Consider the following 10,952-nt stretch of genomic DNA (forward strand, 5'->3'; position numbering starts at 1 on the left):
TATTATTGTTTTATGCAAAGGTGCTTTGTCAATGGTAGCACTCGCTAACTGGCTCAAGGACTCCTCTCTGTGCCAATCACAACAGGCTTGGCCAGCTGATCATTCAGAGCAGAGTAGGCTTATGGAAGGGAGAGGTTTATAGACATTTCGCTCAGAACTGAATCGAACAAACTGTTTCGAAATCATGGACAAATGACTCTATGTATAAATGTATATTCTGTGTTTGCTGACCTTAGATGCATTTAAACCTGTTGTAGGGGACTCCAACACAATATTAGGACACTTTAAAAAACCATATGACCTGCTTTTTAATGGACTGGGCTGCACATGTAGGGCTGACAATTTATGGTCTGTGACCATGACAACTACATTTTTTGAGTGGCTGCTGAAACACATGGTCCATCTCCAGGGTTTTTCCTTGTACAGAAATAAACAGACATGTTGCAGTATAATTGTAGAAAACAAAAGACATTTTAAGGTCTTCTGTTTAGGATGACCGATGCTTTATGAGGTTTCATCTATGCATAGTAAAGTCAGTGGATGCTGTAAATAACTTAATTTAAAGCTGTTAACTGCTATTGACCGCATCTCAGAGAGACTCTGCTTGAGATGTATTGAGTCTTCCCATCTAAAAGACATGTGTCTGTATTCAGGTGATTTGCTTTTAAAACAGATTTCTTTCTTTCTTTCTTTTTTTTGTCATATAAATGTAACATTTTATTTGTCCTGTATTTTTTTTTACCATGACTTATCATCTTTTTTCTATTTTTTCAAGGCATTTTATGCTTAAGTATTACTTTACCCTCTTGCCAGAATTTCAAACTGAAAAGATGTAAATCACATTCATAAAAATATAAATGAGTATATTTTAAAGCATAGTATAATCTAAGTGTAAAAATAGTCCTAATTCATTCCAGTATTTACTGTGTGAAAATGATGTTTGTTAATTACTGTCAGTTAATTACCACTGCTTTACAACAGATATTTGTTGGACGTAATTCAAATTAAACGCACAAAGCAGCCACACAAACATATTTAGTAAATCTTACTGAAAATGGCAGATTAAGCAATTTATATTCTGAAATCTATTTCTAGGTTTTGTTCTGTGTGCATTAAACTACATTTAGATGTAAATGGTCCTCTTTCTGACATAAATGTAAAACACTGATTTGATTTGATTTGATTTAATTTGATTTATTTATTTATTTACAAAATAACAATTTAAAATATATTAAAACAACTACATTATGTGCATATTTACTTTTGAGTTGAAAACATTATTAATTAACAAATATTTAGTAAAATCTTTTAATCATTAGGGGGGACCAGGCCAGGCCTTTTTTTTTTTTTGAATGGCATACTTATGTTAGTCAATGAACAATGAACTGGGTTAGGAAAATGTATTACATAAAAAAAAAAAAAAACTTACAAACCTCTCTTTTAAAGCAACTGTGTGTAAGGTTTATTTTTGTTTTTCCTATTTTTTTTTTTACTTTAAGTTTCAAGATCATTCTGATTGTACACTGACTTCTAATAAGACGAATGGGAGTATATAAGTATGGTAAGCATGTATGAAATTCCACGAAAACAAATGCACGTGTATAGCTATGGCTATCCACTGTAATTATGACAGCAATATATTTACGATATTGATTTCCACTCACTTAACTGTAGGGGGCTTCAAAGTTGCAAAAATATGCTAAGCTTTATACAGTTGCTTTAATGGACAAATTAAATAAGCGAGAGTCTAAAAAATGTGTGTTTAGAAAGTCCACAGGGTCAAAAGTGCCCACAGCTGAAGAAACACCCTGATTTCATTATGCTCTCTTTATTTTATTTCCTCTCCTCACAGTAATTTACCGTCACATCTAATTGTCATATAATAATGAAGTTCTGCAATATTGAGCAGAATCTGTTCCATATTTCTTGCTCTATATGATTTGCATTCTCCTCTCCCCCTCTGAAAAATAATTACCATCACACTGCTTGTCCACCATGGCTGGCTGGGCGGCCTCCCTCTATTATGAGAATTCCCTAGTTAAATACACACAGCCAATTTAAGGGGAACTCCTTATATATTTAAGGCTAATTATTCTGAACTTAGCAGAAGGCCATCTGGAAGAGCTGTCCTCGATCTGGGAGCAGAGTCTAGCTGCACTCCTGAGACTTTTTCCGGGGTAATCGGGGCCGTCGTCAGGGGGGACAACCAACATTGTCCCAGGCCCTGTGATGATAGTCTATTCATCTTGGGCCTGTAAATTTTACCAACTATCCTGGTTTGAATTACATCTTTTTTCATTCTCACAATGCCATTAGAACACAGCAGGAAATTAGTTGTTTTCACAACCTTGACAGAGGTATTCTGGCAAGAACCAGAAGGAGAAAATGTGTGAGAGAAGGAGAGCGTTGGAGAAAGATGAATGGAACATTTGGGGCGACTGGGAACACCCAAAGTGTTATATCCTGTTAAAAGCACTGCCCTGTACAGGTTGATTCATGTGGTAGCTTCTCAGAGACACGTCTGGTCCCCGTCCAATTACTATTCCAAAATACGTCAGGGGACCGGATTGCCACAAGTGACTACCACACTGACTCAGAGACACCTGTCTTCTGGGCGACTGTGTCAGGTGTCTCAGATCTCTGGATTGATATAATGGGCGAGAGAGATGGTAAGAGCAGGGTTATGGATAACTAGGTCACATTGGACCTGTGCTTTATTTTACCTCCTATCTTACAGGAAAAGTGCAACCTACACCTGCAGCCCGGATTCAGTGAACATCACCCTCAGGGCCGAGCAGCAAATCCAGAACATGCATGATGATTTATTCATTGCAGATCTGATTACCTTTTGCAACTGCAAACTGCACCAAAAGAACAATAGCTTGAAAAACTTTGTGAAACAGGGGAAACAGTCCAAATGTCGAGCTGAGATGTCTGTACGTCCCATAGAAGAGACTAACAAATGGTCATATTTTGGTTGTATAATGAGTCTTTTATGTTAAACAAAAAAACAAAGCTTTGTACAAAGCGAGATTTAGTTTAGAGGTCTAAAAGTTTTCTGACATTTGTGTCAAATTGTGTCCAGTAAATGAATGGTGTGGGTGGACAACATAAACTCTGCAAATATTAGCTTATTTTTGTGCCCAAAGATCAAATGTTCACATCGAAGTTGGTTCATGGGTCAGAGATTAAATTTCAAATTTAATAACTTAATGCACTTTATCTTGAATAAATAGGAATGTTTTTAAATGAATTATTAAAATCACAATATTACGTGTCATTTAAAATATTATATATTTATTTAATACACTAAAACTAATAATTTAATATTTTGATCATTTATAACACAATTATTTTTAAGAAATACAAATGAAAAAGGGTTTTTTTTTCAGTCATTGTTTTCTATAACATTGTAATTTCTGGAATTTATGGTCATGGAAATTTGCAATGCAAAATATGTGTTCAAAAAGAACATTAATAAAAGTTTTCAATGTTATCTACAAAGCTTTCTGTAAAAAAAACAAAACAAAAAAAAAACAAGTTAGTGTCCATGCAATTTGGGCTCATCAGGAGATGTAATTGTCTCATCTCTCTGCTTGTTAACTTTGTCTCACCTGGGGATTTCCATTGAATGCTAACAATGGAAATATGCAATAACTTCATTTTCCTATCAAGATTACAATAACAGCTGAGCTCATGTTAATTGTCTTTGGGTGTAAGTCTTTGCCAGGAATGCTGGAAGCGATTGAGAATTTTTGATGTAATGAAAAAACCATTAAAATTCAACAAAGTTACTGTATCTTGGCAGTTTTATTTCTGGGAAATATGCCTTTTTTTATTTTAATCCATAGTGTCTTTTTTCAACAATGAACTTTTTTGTGGTCTTTGTAGATACAAAGTGAGAAAAGTCAAAGAGTTTGTCATTTTTTATTGTTTTATTTAATTTTTTTATTGTCATCCCTCTAGTGTTAGTGGAGCAGAACTAGATGTAGTTCCTCAGTAAACCATGCAGTATAAAACAAGAAAGATGTCAGTGTCAGCTGACAAGGGCAATATACCAGAGGGAACAACAAATAATTATTCAAACAACATTAAACACAATGACAAATAAAATGCTAAATGTATAATGTTGTGAAGCAGAGTCTCTTTGGACAGGCATTGAGTGGTCTTCTTCTGGATTGGAAAATAAATGATAAAACCAAAAAAAAAAAAAAATCATTATAGGAAATGCTTACTTTTGCTTTTGCATTTCCGTTAATATTAACTTTTTCACACCAAGTTTGTGGTAATTTCATTTTAAATGGAGGAATTGGCCAAAAAGTTGTGAACATTTTTGTGAACAATGCTAAGCTCCGTATGGCTGCTATTTGACACTTTTACCATGAGAATTTGGGTATTTGGCACAAAGAATGAGAACTGAGAACACAGAGGAGTCATGCAAATTCTCTTGTACAGATGTCATCATGAGAAACAATAACCATCTGTTTAGTGCTACTGATTTAATTAATTCATTAATAAATACACTGGATACTTAAATCTGAACTGTTTAAAATATGGACCCCAAAGACATGATATATCCCTCATTTTGTGTTACGGTCATTTTGACCTCGAGAGGATTTTCTGTTGGTGGTGAAAAATGACTACAAAAAAATTGCTTATACATTTCTTGTCATGCTCTATTATTACCAAGTATTGGATTCAATCTTGTTTTGGTTCAATTAGCACAGGTTTTGTATTTCTTTTTGGAACTGATTGATCATAGTTCTCATTGATGTGATCTTATGCAAATCAGTTTTTGAGGAAATCCTGCCAAAATTATTCACAAATATATATATATATATATATATATATATATATTTGTTTTTTTGTTTTGTTTTTTTTTTTTACTCAAAAACTGAAGTGCATAAGCTCAGATCAATATGGCCTACAAACAATAAGTTTTAATCCAAAATGTTAATATCATAATGAGATATATACATATGTATTAGTATATATGTGTGTGTCTTGAGCATAGTAAGGGAGCTTTATTACAAGTCATATATTTCAGCAGGTACTGTCACCTTGTGTCCTATTATGCCAGTGGTCAATATATGATGTATTAGCTCAAGTTAAATGCATAACTAACTTTACATTCGCCCTCCATTTAACATTGCTCTTTATGTTTTCCATTTTCCTCCTCCTCGTCTGGCACCCGGTGTTTGCTTTCTTGATAGGCCTGTAAAATATGCTAATTGAATAAGGGAAATGTTCCCAGCATGTTAAGGGCTCGCTTTGCAGCTCTGCTTTCATTAGGGATTATGAATGCTGTATTTGAAGGTTTCTAAACCAATTTGTTTGAATAAAAAAAGGAAGTTTAATAATCTGTATCACAACATATATCGAATCCTGAGGCTAGATGTGGCATTTAAAAGATGAGCAGCCAGAGTCAACAGTCAGGAGGATACACGGTATATAAATACATAGCTTCATCCATGACCTGATAGTTCAAGTAGGAGGATATTCTAAACCAACTTCTCTGGGATATTTCATTAAATCTAGGATAACATTTTAAACCATTGCAATGAGGGTTAATCTTGAATTCTGCAGGGGAATGTACTATTACACTTTCCATATGGTATACAAGCCAAGAGTTTAATGCAAATCTTCGCTGTTGTTTTTTTTCTGTGGTTTATAATTTATTCCTACAGAATAATCAGATGCAACTTTTCCCTATACTGTGCTGCGAAGTCAAACTCACCAAATTAAACGAAACATTTTGCTAACAATTATGCAAATGCTATTCAAGAAACAACTGCAAACAAGCCATTGTGTTTCATATTTTGTCTCCATGTTTTGAACTTCAAGTTTTGAATATGACAGTCAATGACAGAAAGAGGCACTGAATATAGTGTAATGAAAAGCAGTTGCCAAAGTCACCAGTAGGCCTGTATTTAACATAAATAATAGGGCTACTGGCTTAATTTACATTTATGCTTGCCTTTTTCCTTCAAAATCCAATCTGAATCACAGCAGTGTTGATGTTCAGAGTCAGACCACCAGCATGCTTGCGAGTGATATCAATTTTATATAACAGTTATATAAACAAGACTTTTAATTTTGAGAAACAATATTGCCAGTTGCTTTGTCTACTTTTCTTCCGCCAATGAAAAAAGTTCCAAACAAACTCATAACACTGCACGTCTACGTGCAGCACACAATAGTGTAGAGAGTATCTCTGCATCCCAATGTTCTTACTATTCATTCTTAATAGTATGTAAGATTAGAATAAGAGTGTCCCAATTAGTATGTTGAAAAGAGTATGCCAAAAGTCCCCAGATGGTCTACTATTTCAGGTAGATTTTTGAAGTGTGGATCAGTGCACACTCTAATGGCTAATATTGCCTACAATCCATTGCGCTTTGGCGAAGGATTCATTTCAGAACTACAAACACGAATAAAAAGCGTAAAAAAAAACTACAAACATGGCAGATGTGCGCGACCAAGAGGTTTAGATAAAGGGGTTTGAGTTACTAACAATCAATATTTAAATATTATATATTATATTTATCTGTGCTATATTTCATCTGCAACAACAATGTGAACTTTTATAAACATCTGTTTGGCCATTAACTTTTAAATGCATCATTATGCAAAACAAATATGAACACAGTTTTCCGCATAAAGACCCACGGCTGGCAGATCAACTTGCTACTTCTTTTCTCTCCAATATGGTAGGAAGTTAAATTACATGAAATGTGGAGGATGTTAACTGTGATGATAAGATTGACAGGCCAGTTTACAATTACAGTAACTATGCGACAGAGTGGTCTGTTAAAGACTCAATTTTATGACATGATAGTATGTCCCAAAGCTTGAGAACTTTTCTACTATACACTAAAAAGTATGTACTTTTTCCTCACCTAAAGAGTACATACTTTCAGAGCATAGTATAAGGGGGCACACTGGGACACGGCATCAGTGTTTTTGAAGGAACCAATTCAGTTGCGTGAATGATTCAAACGCAATCAATTGTTTCGCTACTGAATGAATCAAGGAGTCGCTTGAATTAATGTTTCAATGCCTCACTTCACTCATACACAGTCACTTTCACCACCAACTGGTGTAATTATATAATTAGCCAAAATAAAATAGCACATTCAATTTGATACACTTTGGCTAACCCATCCACAATAAAAACTGTTTTTGAAGTCTGAATGAACAATGTGATTTGAAACATCATCTCACTGTGTTCAAAAGTGTAAGTTATTTTAATGTTTTTGAAACAAGTCTTTTATCCTCACTAAAGCTGCATTTATTTGATCAAAAATGCAGTAAAACAGTTATATTGTGAAGTATTATTCAATTCAATTCAAGTTTATTTGTATAGTGCTTTTCACGATGCAAATCATTGCAAAGCAGCTTTACAGAAAATTAAAGATTCTACATTATATTTAGTAATAGCTTATCAGTGGTGACTATCTCAAGTTGATGTCCATTATAGCAAAATTTGGTAGTTTTGTATGTTGTCTGAGGGTTGGCATCATCTGAGGTCCTCTGGGGGGTTGGCATCATCTCTTCTCAGGTGTTGGGTCATTTGAGGTCTTTGTAAGGGCTGGATCCAGACAGAAGCTTGTGTAATTCCTAGTTACCACGGGATGCCAATCCCGTGGCAGAAACAGAGAAGGTAATAGAGAAAAATTAGCGTAGCTGCTGTTCCAACTAAGCAAAAAATTATGTGAGTGTGATGGATTGTAGCGTGACAGAAGACTTGTCAGGTACGCAGGAGCTAACCCATTTAAGGCCTTAAAAGTAAGTAGTAATATTTTGTAATTGATACGGAACTTAATAGGTAGCCAGTGCAGAGAATGTAAAATTGGGGTAATATGATCATATTTTCTTGACCTGGTAAGGAGCTGCATTTTGGACTACCTGTAGCTTGTTTATTGAAGATGCAGGACAACCACCTAGCAGTGCATTACAATAGTCCAGTCTAGAGGTCATGAATGCATGAACTAGCTATTCTGCATCAGAGACAGGTAACGTTTCGTAGCTTGGCAATGTTTCTAAGATGGAAGAATGCTGTTTTTGTAACATGGGAAATATGATTTTCAAAAGACAAGTTGATGTCTAATATATAACACCCACATTTTTGACTGTAGAGGAAGTAACAATACATCCGTCTAGATGCACATTGTAATCTACTAGATTCTGTGTACTGTCTTTTGGTCCAATAAGTAATATCTCGGTCTTAATCGGATTTAATAGGAGAAAATTATTGACACAAAGTAGAACTATAAGTATTATTAAAGTTTAAAATAACTGTTTTCTATTTTTATATATTTTAAAATGTAATTTAAATTTAGCTGAATTGTCAGCATACATTACTCCAGTCTTCAGTGTCACGTGATCCTTCACAAATCATTATAATCATTCAAAGATGTCACTATAAACATCTTTATTGTCACTTTTGATAATTTTAATGCATCCTTGCTGAATAAAAGTATTAATTTCTTTTAAAAATGTTTCTGAACAGTAGTGCATGTTTGCCACATGGTGTTTTTAATCTCTCGTTTGCATAAAGTTCAACATTTACCAATTGTCAGTACTCTCGCTCCGCTCAGCTGTCAATCCCACAATCCCCTCTGCACGCCTGCCTCTCAGCTCCAGTAGAGAAGGATTCGAACAGGCCCGTTCATCTCAACACCAGGGTACATATAAGCCTTCCTCCTCATCACAACAGCAGAAAAACAACACCCCAAGTTTCGAAGTGTTAAACATCTCTTTATGCACAGCTCCAAAATGTTTTGGGCATTCTGCAATTATCCTTTTTTCATAGGCATCCTGAGTTTTGAAAAATTACGTTAACCTGCCGCCATCACATCCATGACTGTGACAGCATTTGGATTGTTTGGCTCTTGCCAAACTGAAAGCTACTACAGCACTACAGATCACAGGTCAGTTAAAGATGATCCGATTCCTCTCACCAGCCTGTCAGTTCTTCCAGCTTCCCTACAGGGAGACGTGACAGATCTGTATTCTCAAAGACCAGTGAATTTGAGAGCAGTTTCTTCTCCAGTGCAGGCAGAGCTCTTAACTCCCACTGCTAATCCCATACTATTAGCCTAGAGCTACTACTCGCTTTCCGGCGTGACTTTCTGTGCTTCTCTCTGCATGTTGTAATCTGTAGTTATATATCCTAATACTACACTGACCTGATTGGTCTACACTGCCTCATTTTAGCTGTACTATTATATATGATTGCTCTGTTTTTCTCTCACTTCATTTTCTGAACTTTTCTATCAACATTTAGGGCACTGAAATTGTATTGTGAATGTATGCACCTGTTTCTTTCTCCTACAGTTACCACCAAAGAATACCAAAGAATCATCACAGGCTCATCAAAATACGGCATATAACTCAAAGATGGCAGGACAGTCTTTTGTCTCTAATTTTGACTAAACATGCATGTTTCTTAACTGATGTGTAGATAGCATTGTTTTCTCTGACTGTTCAAAGAAATTTCTCTAAGCTAAGCTGAATACTAAGCTGAATGCTGAATGGTATGATTACAGTATATAATATATGTATATATATATATATATATATATATATATATATATATATGACAACTGAGAAAAATAGCTTGATTGAATTGTGATTGATTTAAAATAAATTTTCTCACTCCTTTCTCTGAATCTAAGCATAGCTGAACCAAACCTGTCAGTCACAGAACAGATCTTCTGATTTCAGTCTTAATTTTCACAATATTTATAGTGTTTTGCCTTTGTTGGGCAGAATGGTTTATATGGTTTATATGTCTCCATCATTTTATGTACTTTTGTTTGCAACCAGTTAATGATATCCTGGGTAGACGGCTAACTGTGAAATCTCAATAATTTCATTTCTGCTGATAAGTGTGACAGGCAGTTTAGACTCTTATCTGACATTTGAGTTGAGCAACATTGTTTTGTGTTCAGTATTTAATCAAGTGTCAGACTGAAGACTAAATCAGCTCATCTTCAGTGCTGCCGTGAGTGATCACTTCTCTGATGTGTTTATAACTCACAAACCACATGCTGCTATATTAGATGTAGAGTTTAGAGTCTGGAAGCTTTGGCTGGAGAGCTACAGTATCACCACACGCACAAAATGTCAAAAAAGTTCTGGAAACACAACGTTTCACAGGATGTGAGAGTGAGAAACTCTCAGTGAGAGACTGTCACTGATTATGTTTGTTTTGAATAATTCAAGCACATTATTTCATCGTCAGACTCAGAACCATTTCATCCTTATTTTTGCCAAAACCAAGCATCAACATTGTGGTGCCTGCTGCATGTTTCTGTCTCCCTTTTGAATAGCATAACAAGGGCTATTTTTAGGAGAACATACAGGATGCATACAATGCATGACCTTTACAATGCAAAAAATATATGGGATTATGCAGGAAAATATAATGCAATATATCAATATATTTCCATATGGAAAAAAATATCTAGTGTTTATATGTTTTAAATATAATGCAATATAGGCATGGACCATGGCTATATGTTGACATATATAAAAATACATATTCCATGTAAATGTATATAGTACCTATATGACCAATCATAGAGAGAGAGAGAGAAAGAGAGAGAGATGTACTGTACTATACACGTGTGTGTGTGTGTGTGTGTGTGTGTGTGTGCGTGTATATATACATACAATGTTTTATAATATGTTAATATTACAATATATTAATATTACAATATATTAAGCTCTTGAAAACAGAAGAGCTCTTGTAGTATAATGCTGGCAAATGTTGTGCCGAATTGGCTGAGGTTTACTGCTGTTTATTTCAGCATACATTTCTAACAATGTGATACAGACTTCACAGTTAATAAAGTTATATGTGTATATATATATATATATATATATATATATATACACACACACACTATATAAGTAAATTTTTTTGAACAGTAAGATTTTTAACG

At 34.6% G+C, this 10,952-nt stretch overlaps 1 long non-coding RNA gene across 1 annotated transcript in view; it reads left to right on the forward strand.

The window, feature by feature from the left end:
- LOC107747307 (uncharacterized) overlaps window positions 1-8,066 on the forward strand; it is a 13,866-nt gene extending 5,800 nt beyond the window's left edge. The window contains exons 2-3 of the long non-coding RNA XR_001640788.1: window positions 534-536; window positions 7,951-8,066. This is a non-coding gene — a long non-coding RNA (uncharacterized LOC107747307). The remainder of the gene's footprint in view (window positions 1-533; window positions 537-7,950) is intronic.
- Window positions 8,067-10,952: the final 2,886 nt, after the last annotated feature.

This window comes from Sinocyclocheilus rhinocerous, unplaced genomic scaffold (assembly GCF_001515625.1).
Source record: "Sinocyclocheilus rhinocerous isolate Xijiao unplaced genomic scaffold, SAMN03320098_v1.1 scaffold1069, whole genome shotgun sequence".
NCBI lineage: Eukaryota > Metazoa > Chordata > Actinopteri > Cypriniformes > Cyprinidae > Sinocyclocheilus > Sinocyclocheilus rhinocerous.